Genomic DNA, 12,027 nt, shown 5'->3' with positions numbered 1-12,027 from the left:
CAACCATCAAGATTAATTGTCAGATTCAACAGAAGATCTCTTTGTTTCTTGGGACCTAGAACAAGCATCTCTATTTTGTCCGAGTTTAAAAGTAAAACATTTGCCGCCATCCACTTCCTTATGTCTGAAACACAGGCTTCCAGGGAGGGCAATTTTGGGGCTTCACCATGTTTCATCGAAATGTACAGCTGTGTATTGTCTGCATCGCAGTGAAAGTTAACATTATGTTTCCAAATGACACCACCAAGAGGTAAAATATATAGTGAAAACAATAGTGGTCCTAAAACGGAACCTTGAGGAACACCAAAATGTACAGTTGATTTGTCAGAGGACAAACAATCCACAGAGACAAACTGATATCTTTCCGACAGATAAGATCTAAACCAGGCTAGAACTTGTCCGTGTAGACCAATTTGGGTTTCCAATCTCTCCAAAAGAATGTGGTATCAAAAGTAGCACTAAAGTCTAGGAGCACGAGGACAGATGCAGAGCCTTGGTCTGACACCATTCAGATGTAATTTACCACCTTCACGGGTGCAGTCTCAGTGCTATGATGGGGTCTAAAACCAGACTGAAGCGTTTCGCATTCATTGTTTGTCTTCAGGAAGGCAGTGAGTTGCTGCGCAACAGCTTTTTCTAACATTTTTGAGAGGAATGGGAGATTCGATATAGGCAGATAGTTTTTTTTATATTTTCTGGGTCAAGGTTTGGCTTTTTCAAGAGAGGCTTTATTACTGCCACTTTTAGTGAGTTTGGTACAAATCCAGTGGATAGGGAGCCGTTTATTATGTTCAACATAGCAGGGCCAAGCACAGGAAGCGGCTCTTTCAGTAGTTTAGTTAAAATAGGGTCCAGTATGCGGCTTGAAGGTTTAGAGGCCTTGATTATTTTCATCAATGTGTCTAGAGATATAGTATTAAAAAACTCGAGTGTCTCCCTTGATCCTAGGTCCTGGCAGTGTTGTACAGACTCAGGACAACTGAGCTGTGGGGAAATACGCAGATTTAAAGAGGAGTCCGTAATTTGCTTTCTAATGATCATGATCTTTTCGTCAAAGAAGTTCATGAATTTATCACTGCTGAAGTGAAAGCCATCCTCTCTTGGGGAATGCAGCTTTTTTTCGTTAGCTTTGCGACAGTATCAAAAATAAATGTAGGATTGTTTTTATTCTCCTCAATTAAGTTGGAAAAATAGGATGATCGAGCAGCAATGAGGGCTCTTCGATACTGCATGGTACTGTCTTTCCAAGCTAGTCGGAAGACTACCAGTTTGATGTAGCCCCATTTCCATTCCAATTTTCTGGATGCTTGCTTCAGGGCCTCGGATATTTTCTGTACACCAGGGAGCTAGTTTCTTATGACAAGAGCATATGACTGCATCTAGGGTATTACGCAAAGTTAAATTTAGATCCTCAGTTAGGTGGTTAACCGATGTTTGTACTCTGACGTCCTTGGGTAGGCGGAGGGAGTCTGGAAGTGCATCTAGGAATCTTTGGGTTGTCCGAGAATTTATAGCACGGCTTTTGATGATCCCTGGTTGGGGTCTGAGCAGATTATTTGTTGCGATTTCAAATGTAATAAAATGGTGATCCGGTAGTCCAGGATTATGAGGACAGGACAAAACTAGGTCCAGAGTATGACTGGCAGTGAGTAGGTCCGGAGACGTTGGACAAAACCCAATGAGTCGATGATGGCTCCGAAAGCCTTTTGGAGTGGGTCTGTGGACTTTTCCATGTTAATATTAAAGTCACCAAAAATGTGAATATTATTTGCCATTACTACAAGGTCAGATAGGAACGCCTGTAAACGGTAGCTATAAAAAGTGATTGCGTAGACTGCATAGATTTCATGACTAGAAACTCAAAAGACGAAAACGCAGTCATTTTTTTGTATATTGAAATGTTCTATCGTGAATGTTAGCAACACCTCCGCCTTTGCTGGATGCGTGGGGGATATGGTCGCTAGTGTAACCAGGAGGAGAGGCCTCATTTAACACAGTAAATTCATCAGGCTTAAGACATGTTTCAGTCAGGCCAATCACATCAAGATTATGATCGGTGATTAGTTAATTGACTAACCGCCTTGGAAGTGAGGGATCAGCCCTATTTTTAGATGTGAGATATCACAATCTCTTTCAATAATAACAGGAATGGAGGAGGTCTTTATTCCAGTGAGATTGCTAAGGCGAACACCGCCATGTTTAGTTAAGCCCAACCTAGATCGAGGCACAGACAGTCTCAATGGGGATAGCTGAGCTGACCACTGACTATGCTAGTGGCAGACTCCACTAAGCTGGCAGGGTGGCTAACAGCCCGCTGCCTGGCCTGCACCCTATCTCAGTGTGGAGCTAGAGCCCTGTCTATGTTCATAGATAAGATGAGAGCACCCCTCCAGTCCGTCACTCCTCAGCAGGCCAGGCTTGGTCTTGTTTGTGGGTGACCCCCATAAAGAGGGCCAATTATCTACAAATGCTATCTTTTTTGGAGGGTCAGAAAACAGTTTTCAACCAGAGATTGAGTTGTGAGACTGCTGTAGATCTCATCACTCCCCCTAACTGGGAGGGAGCCAGAGACAATTACTCGATGCCGACACATCTTTCTAGCTGATTTACACACTGAAGCTATGTTGCACTACCGAGGTAAAGACAGTTTCAAGTTGGATATTCAACAGATATTCGCGCTTTCAAACCTCAATAGCTTTCAAACCACTTGAGCCACAGACTCCAAATAAGTGTCATGGTGTTGGAAAAATTGCGCACAACATTGCACAGGTCTTATTTTCATAATTTGGACATTAATTCGCTTTCCAAAGCTAATAAACATGTGGAAATGTGAGCAGCATTTTGTATTCCTAGTTGAATTAGTTAGGGAGCGTAAACAAAGTACAAAAAATGTTTTACATTCGAATTTCAATAGCTCCTTGGTCATGTGACCTACTTGACTCAAACAAGGTTCAGAATGTCCACTGAATACCCTTTTATATTGCACACCCTTTAGTTTGTCAATTTTCATCTCACAAGATTTTACATGAATTTTTCAGAATGTTGAATTTCAATAGCTCCTTGATCATGTGATCTAGAGACTTCAAATAAGGTTCAGAATGTCCACTCAGTGGGCCTACACATTGCACACCCTTTAGTTTGTGCATTTTCATCTCACTTGATTTTACATGAATTTTTCAAAATGTAAAATTTCAATAGCTCCTTGGTCATGTGACCTAGTGACTTCAATCAAGGTTCAGAATGTCCACTGACTACCCTTCTATATTGTGTAACAGTGTAAGTTCCATCCCTGTCTTCGCCCCAACCTGGGCTCGAACCAGGGACCCTTGCACACATCAACAACTGACACCCACGAAGCATCGTTACCCATCGCGCATCAAAAGCCGCGGCCCTTGCAACGCAAGGGGAAACCCTACTTCAAGTCTCAGAGCGAGTGACGTCACTGATTGAAATGTTATTAGCGCGCACCACCGCTAACTAACTAGCCATTTCACATCGGTTACAATTGCACACCCTTTAGTTTGGCCATTTTCATCTCACAAGATTTTACATGAATCAATAGCTCCTTGGTCATGTGACTTCAAGCAAGGTTCAGAATGTACACTCAGTGGGCATACACATTGCACACCCTTTAGTTTGTCCATTTTCATTTCACATGATTTTACATCAGGTCATGTGACCTAGTGACTTCAAACAAGGTTCAGAATGTCCACTCAGTGGGCCTACACATTGCACACCCTTTAGTTTGTCCATTTTCATCTCACAAGATTTTACATGAATTTTTCCAAATGTAAAAGTTCAATAGCTCCATGGCCATGTGACCTAATGACCTCAAACAAGGTTCAGAATGTCCACTGACTATGCCTTCATATCGCACACATATCTACTTTCATCTCATGCTATTAGACTTAAATCTGTAACCTTTGCAGGCCTTCATTTTACATGGGTGTTAAAAAAAATGTGGGGGGGAAGTTAACAAATGTCCCAGCCTCGCAATAACTATCTTTCACATGGACACTGAAAAGATCCGCAAATGGCTGTATGTGGTATGGATCAAGGACAGGAGAGGTGTTCGAACAGAGGTGCTTAAAGGAAGGTGCACAGGTAGGCCTGTGGAGAAAAAAAACTATATTTCATATGCTCTTTTTAATCACAGTAATAGGCAGTGATTTGTCAGTCAGAGTGAGCTTGTGAACGTGAAATAATCCTTTTCATAGCATCACTTTCATATACTGTACATTAAGACAAATCCTTCTACGTTGAGTATTAGAACGCAGTTTACATAACCTGATAATGACTTGATATTTGAGTGCATTCACAACAAGCCACCTGCAGACAACTTACAAAATGCAATAGTGCATTTGAGGGTTTGTTTTTCTGATGAAAATAGTTATTTGATGCATGGCCTACTATTTCTAACTGGAAAAATTAATTCCTGTCTTTTGTGAGTAAAATCCTTTTTCCAAAATTGATTTAGATACATTTTTGTGAAGAGGTATGAGGGTTGTGATATGGGTCATTTAATAGTAAAATCATTTAAGGGATCAATACATTTCTATATTGCTTCCCCAGTATCGGCATGAACCATCAGGCCAAGTGTTTTTGGTTGACCCTGCTGGACAGAAAGAGAAGGAGGAATCGGAACACGCTGCATTCAAATTCAGGTCTTAGTTATTCCATTGTGCTGGATCTAATACATATTAGCCTTTTACATACATTCATAAGTGTAATAATTTTTTATGACATACTGTGAAAAACTCTCTTGGCTGCTGGCTCTGTCACTTTCAGACATGCGCAGAGCAGACTGAAAGGGGAAGGGTAGCTCTTGACTTGAACCACAGCGGTTCTCTGTAAAGAGAGAGTAATCCAAAAGGCACAGACACACCGCTTGACTTTCAATTGGCACCCTTGACCTGTATGTATTCTCTCCTGATTGGCTCTGTGGTGCAAAGTCTGGCAGTCTGACTAAAGTGCCAGAGGTAAGAGGAGAGACATCCTCCCTTGTATTTATGGGAACAAATATTTCCTAACACTTTGGATCGAATTCTTGGACAGTTAGAAGACTGTTGAAGATCAATGCAAAAAATAAATAATTACTAATTACTGTCCATGAGTAACCTCAACCTTGTGGGTCTGTGGGTGTTTGGGCCAATAAAGTGCCAACTCAATTCTACCACTGACTAGTCACTCATGCCCCTATGAACGGAGACACAGGGCAATAGTTTTTAATCTAAACCAGCCCTTTTTTTACTGGAGTACACTAACCCCTAATTGGGGCTCTTTTCTTGACACAAAGTAGCAGTTTACCAGATAAGTCAAGAAGATCAAAAAGTAGATTGTTGTAAGGGTGTATTACATCCTGTGCTGGCCCCATTGTCATATCCATTCTGGATTCTGAGTGGTAAAATCAGAGCTGAAAAATGCCTCTATGTATGTGTATACATTTTCTGCCAAGACAGAACTGCCAAAGGGGGTGGAGTTGCAATCTACTGCAGAGACAACCTGCAGAGTTCTGTTATGTTATCCAGGTCTGTGCCCAAACAGTTCGAGCTTCTACTTTTAAAAATCCACCTTTCCAGAAATAAGTCTCTCACTGTTGCCGCTTGTTACAGACCCCCCTCAGCCCCCAGCTGCGCCCTGGACACCATATGTGAATTAATTGCCCCCATTTATCTTCAGAGTTTGTACTGTTAGGTGACCTAAACTGGGATATGCTTAACACCCCGGCCATCATACAATCTAAGCCAGATGCCCTCAATCTCTCCCAAATGATCATGGAACCTACCAGGTACAACCCCAAATCCGTGAACTCGGGCACCCTCATAGATATCATCCTGACCAACCTGCCCTCTAAATACACCTCTGCTGTCTTCAACCAGGATCTCAGCGATCACTGCCTCATTGCCTGCATCCGTAATGGGTCCGCGGTCAAACGACCACCCCTCATCACAGTCAAACGCTCCCTAAAAAACACTTCAGCAAGCAGGCCTTTCTAATCGACCTGGCCCGGGTATCCTGGAAAGATATTGACCTCATTCCGTCAGTAGAGGATGCCTGGTTATTCTTTAAAAGTGCTTTCCTCACCATCTTAAATAAGCATTCCCCATTCAAAAAATGTAGAGCCAGGAACAGATATAGCCCTTGGTTCACTCCAGACCTGAATGCCCTTGACCAGCACAAAAACATCCTGTGGTGTACTGCATTAGCATCGAATAGTCCCCGCGATATGCAACTTTTCAGGGAAGTTAGGAACCAATATACACAGGCAGTTAGGAAAGCAAAGGCCAGCTTTTTCAAAGAGAAATTTGCATCCTGTAGCACAAACTCAAAAAAGTTGTGGGACACTGTGAAATCCATGGAGAATAAGAGCACTTCCTCCCAGCTGCCCACTGCACTGATGCTAGGAAACACTGTCACCACCAATAACTCTACGATTATCGAGAATTTCAATAAGCATTTTTCTATGGCTGGCCTTGCTTTCCACCTGGCTACCCCTACCCCGGTCAACAGCTCTGCACCCCCAACAGCAACTTGCCTAAGCCTCCCCATTTCTCCTTCACCCAAATCCAGATACCTGATGTTCTGAAAGAGCTGCAAAATCTGGACCCCTACAAATCAATTTTACATTTTATAAAATCATGTGAGATGAAAATGGACAAGCTAAAGGGTGTGCAATGTGTAGGCCCACTGAGTGGACATTCTGAACCTTGATTGAAGTCACATGACCAAGGAGCTATTCAAATTTAACATTTTGAAAAATTCATGTAAAAACGTGTGAGATGAAAATGGCCAAACTAAAGGGTGTGCAATATAGAAGGGTAGTCAGTGGACATTTTTAACCTTGTTTGAGTCCAGTAGGTCATATGACCAATGAGCTATTGAAATTCAAAAATGTTAATAAATAATTTTAAATAGTGCAAGATGTAAATCGACCAAAAAAATGTGTGCAATGTGTGTCTATGCCATCGGGTAAGCTAGAACAAGTTTTGAAAGTTTAGGAGTAATTGTTAAATAGCTATTGAAATTTGAAAATTTTAATTTGTCACTATGTTGACGGTCCCTAACTGCTGTTGGTGGAGGTAAGTAAAACTACAGGCGAATATCCAACCTGAAACCTTCTTTACCTCGGTTGTTGCACTTGGTGACCTCTGATTGTTTCATCCTAACATCGTTGGTGCCGACGTGGATAACAATATCCCTATACTCGCCAGTTTTAGCCTTAGCCAGCACCATCTTTAGATTAGCCTTAACGTCAGTAGCCCTGCCCCCTGGTAAACAGTGTATGATCGCTGGATGATTATTTTTAAGTCTAATACTACGGATAATGGAGTCGCCAATGGCGTTCAATTTGTCAGAGCTAATGGTGGGAGGCTTCAGCGTCCCAGATCCCGTAACGGGTGGAGGTTGAATGAGCGACAACGGTTGAGCATTCCTACAACATTTCCTTCCAGAAGCCATGAGAAAATTGTCCGGCTCCGGGGACCGTGCGAGGGGATTTATACTACTATCTGTACTTACTGGTGGCACAGACGCTGTTTCATCTTTTCCTACACCTAAATTACCCTTGCCTAACGATTGCGTCTGAAGCTGGGCTTGCAGCACGGCTATCCTCGACATAAGGCGATCGTTCTCCTGTATATTATGAGTACAGCGACTAACATTATGCCTTCTAATTGCAATGTTACTACTAGCTTCGGCTGGTGGAGGTCATGTAGAACCATGTCCAGTTAAAGCTTTCGGGGTGAAAAAGTTTAATGAAAAAGCAGTCGAGCGTAAAACCGTAAAGTTAGCAGTGATGGTAAAAGTAATAAATGGCTCAATCTACCTCTCTCTGCTTAATGTTATATAAGCTGGACAGAACATGTTTTTTTACTTTTTTTGTCACTATTGTCCAAAATGTTGGTTCTTTGCTTTTAAATTATTACAGGAATATGTGTTAATCAGAGACTTACTGGTTGTGAATTGGTGGACAATGTAAAGCAAGGCTAACTCATGATAAAGGAAGTGTTCAATGGAATTGATGGAGGTGTTCTGAACTTCAACGAACTGCAGTACAATTACCATCCTAAGTGGCCAGAACTTGAGTTTAATCAACAAAGGACACAGTACGTTCAAATGGGTCTTGACAAGGTTTATCTCCCTATTTGCATTAAATCATTGAAGGACTACCTGAAGAAAGAGGAGAAGCTCGTCATGAGAAAAGGTAGGCTTTGTGGACTATAAAAATAAATAGTCATGCCAATGCATAAACAATAGAACCAAATATTATTGGTCATTATTATACCATGTGTAAAAAGCATCAGGAATACAACCGGAGAAAATCTACAGTTGATCCATTGATACACATTTCCTCCTCAGTGAGTCCTAGAGTAAGATTCATTTCAAAAGAAAGCACAGATTCTGAAGGGGCCAAAATCACCTGCCTGGCCTTTCTACCCCCGCCACATCAACCTCACCCTGCTGAGAGATGGCCAGCCTGTGGCAGAGCATGAGCTCAAAGGGGGGCAATTTCTGCCGAAGTGAGATTGGACGTACCAGCTCAGAAAGAGTCTGCCAATCACTGTCCAGGACCTGTGAGAGAGAGACACAACTACACCTGCACTGCCAGTCGCATCAGTATGCACAATAAGCTTGATGTCAGTTGGGGTAAGACTAGGAGCCAAGGGATGCTCTGAGATACAGTATCATCAGATTATGTGGTTTTTAGCAACCATTATGGTCCACCTCTGTTAGAGGTTACAAATTACAAAGTTGTACCAATAATAAATATTAGTCATGTAATACTGTCATGTATACATCATTTTTCCAATTTAATGTAATGATAATATTGTGTTTGTATTCATTGACAGATCCTGATACTAGCCCAGATAGCGCCTCCATCATTCCAGTCGTCCTGGTGATGGCAGTCGTGATAATTCTGATTGGGAGCCTTGTTGTTTTTGGCATGTGGAAGTGGAAACACGCAGGTGAGTTGGGTTAGAAGAAGAGAATGGTGGTTACAGATGCAGAAAGTATTTGGATGCTGATAACTTCTGTATTTGGAGTGATGGGTTTCATTGGTTGAACTAATGCAATAATTGATTGAATAAGGCTGCCCTCTTCAGGTGGAGAATGGTCTTACATGGACATATCATCCATGGATTGATGAGGCATTGAAAAACTGTGGTTGAAAGAGATGGGGCAAAAGGAGTGGCTAATACGTCTGGCTGCACATCTGACTGGCTGACTTACTGCAAATTAAGAAATTATGTGACTGAACTCAACAAAAATAAGAAAAAATTGTATTATGAAGTCAGATCAATGATATAAAGAATTATGGATTTTTTGTTGTTGAGTACTTTAAATAAAATTATAGGCAGACAGACAAATTCAACTCCATCTTTCATTGAATCAGATGGCTTATTCATCACAAAACTATTTGATTTTACCAATAATTTTAATGATTACTTCATTGCCAAAGTGGGGAAATTTAGGTAGGAAATGCAAACAACGAACAGTGAGCCATCTTATTCATGCATTAAAAAACTAAGTACAGTGCAGTTTCTTGGCAATTTCTCGCATGGAATAGCCTTCATTTCTGAGGACAAGAATAGACTGACGAGTTTCAGAAGAAAGTTCTTTGTTTCTGGCCATTTTGAGCATGTAATCGAACCCATAAATGCTGATGCTCCAGATACTCAACTAGTCCAAAGAAGGCCAGTTATATTGCTTCTTTAATCAGAACAACAGTTTTCAGCTGTGCTAACATAATTGCAAAAGGGTTTTCTAATGATCAATTAGCCTTTTAAAATTATAAACTTGGATTAGCTAACACAACATGCCATTGGAACACAGGAGTGATGGTTGCTCATAATAGGCCTCTGTACACCTATGTAGATATTCCATAAAAAAATCTGCCGTTTCCAGCTACAATAGTCATTTACAACATTAACAATGTCTACACTGCATTTCTGATCAATTTGATGTTATTTTAATGGACAAAAAATGTGCTTTTCTTTAAAAAACAAGGACCCCAAACTGTTGAACGGTAGTGTACATGTCAGCAACTATAGCTAATGAGGTCACTGAAACCCTTAACAAGGAGTTGCAAAAAGTTTTAGAATGGATGGCCAGTAATAAACTGGTCCTGAACATCTCTAAAAGTAAGAGCATTCTATTTGGTACAAATCATTCCCTAAGCTCTAGACCTCAGCTGAATCTGGTAATGAATGATGTGGCTGTTGAACATGCAGAGGAGACTAAATTACTTGGTGTTACCTTGGATTATAAATGGTCATGGGCAAAAGATATAGATTCAATGGTTGTAAAGATGGGGAGAGGTCCGTCCATAATAAAGAGATGCTCTGCTTTTCTGACACCGCTCCAAAAAGCAAGTCCTGCAGGCTCTAGTTTTGTCTTATCCTGATTATTGTCCAATCATGTGGTCAAGTGCTGCAAAGAAAGACCTAGTTAAGCTGCAGCTGGCCCAGAACAGAGCAGCATGCCTTGCTCTCCATTGTAATCAGAGGGATAATATAAATACTATGCAACTCTTGGCTAAGAGTTGAGGAGAGACTGACTGCATCACTTCTTATTTTTATAAGAAACATTAATGTGTTAAATTACAAATTGTTTGCCTAGTGAATTTACACACAGCTCTAACACACACACTTACCCCACCAGACAAGCCACCAGGGGTCATTTCATAGTCCCCAAATCCAGAACAAATTCAAGAAAGCGTACAGTATTATATAGAACCATTTTTGCATGGAACTCCCTTCCATCTCATATTGCACAAATGACCCGCAAACCTGGTTTCAAAAACAGATAAAGCAACACCACACGGCACAAAGCCTCTCCCCTATTTAACCTAGATATTTTGTGTGTATGTATTGATAAGTAGGCTATGTGTGCTGTTTTTAAATGTATGTAGTTCTGTCCTTGAGCTGTTCTTGTCTATTAATGTGTCATGTTTTGTGTGAACCCCCGGAAGAGTAGCTGCTGCTGCCTTCGCAACAGCTAATGGGGATTCTAATAAAAATCGTTTACAGAATGATTATCTTTTAATGTTTAGCATCTTTATCAACAATATATCATTTGTGGGCAATATGACATGTCCTATTGGTGATCTACCTGTGTCAATGTGTTTTTCTAGGCTTTCCTCCATTTTCTGGACATATATACTCTGCTGCCAAAGATACTTGTAAGCATGTTAAAAAATGTTTTCGCCACTGGCACAGGGCGCCAGTGGCGAATTTGCCAATCTTGGTGTTCTCTGGCAAATGCCAAACGTCCTGCACGGTGTTGGGCTGTAAGCACAACCCCCACCTGTGGACGTCGGGCCCTCATACCACCCTCATGGAGTCTGTTTCTGACCGTTTGAGCAGACACATGCACATTTGTGGCCTGCTGGAGGTCATTTTGTAGGGCTCTGGCAGTGCTTCTCCTGCTCCTCCTTGCACAAAGGCGGAGGTAGCGGTCCTGCTGCTGGGTTGTTTCCCGCCTATGGCCTCCTCCACATCTCCTGATGTACTGGCCTGTCTCCTGGTAGCGACACAGCAAACCTTCTTGCCACAGCTCGCATTGATGTGCCATCCTGGATGAGCTGCACTACCTGAGCCACTTGTGTGGGTTGTAGACTCCGTCTCATGCTACCACTAGAGTGAAAACACCGCCAGCATTCAAAGGTGACCAAAACATCAGCCAGGAAGCATAGGAACTAAGAAGTGGTCTGTGGTCCCCACCTGCAGAACCACTCCTTTATTGGGGGTGTCTTGCTAATTGCCTATAATTTCCACCTTTTGTCTATTCCATTTGCACAACAGCATGTGAAATGTATTGTCAATCAGTGTTGCTTCCTAAGTGGACAGTTTGATTTCACAGAAGTGTGATTGACTTGGAGTTACATTGTGTTGTTTAAGTGTTCCCTTTATTTTTTTGAGCAGTGTATATACAATTTCATAAGACAAATCAAATACAATGTTAAACAATAAGTCCATCCATTGTATTGCACCATGAACTTTTAATGATTGCTACAGTCCTCATTTA

General features: G+C 41.5%; 1 pseudogene; it reads left to right on the top strand.

Moving 5' to 3' along the window:
• The first annotated feature begins 4,010 nt into the window (after positions 1-4,010).
• LOC106566928 (major histocompatibility complex class I-related gene protein-like) lies at positions 4,011-11,417 on the top strand (annotated as a pseudogene).
• The last annotated feature ends 610 nt before the right edge of the window (positions 11,418-12,027 follow it).

The sequence above is a fragment of the Salmo salar genome, chromosome ssa13, assembly GCF_905237065.1.
Source record: "Salmo salar chromosome ssa13, Ssal_v3.1, whole genome shotgun sequence".
Classification (NCBI taxonomy): Eukaryota; Metazoa; Chordata; class Actinopteri; order Salmoniformes; family Salmonidae; genus Salmo; species Salmo salar.
The sequence above is the reverse complement of the archived record's forward strand: the minus strand, read 5'-3'. Positions and strand labels throughout refer to the sequence as shown.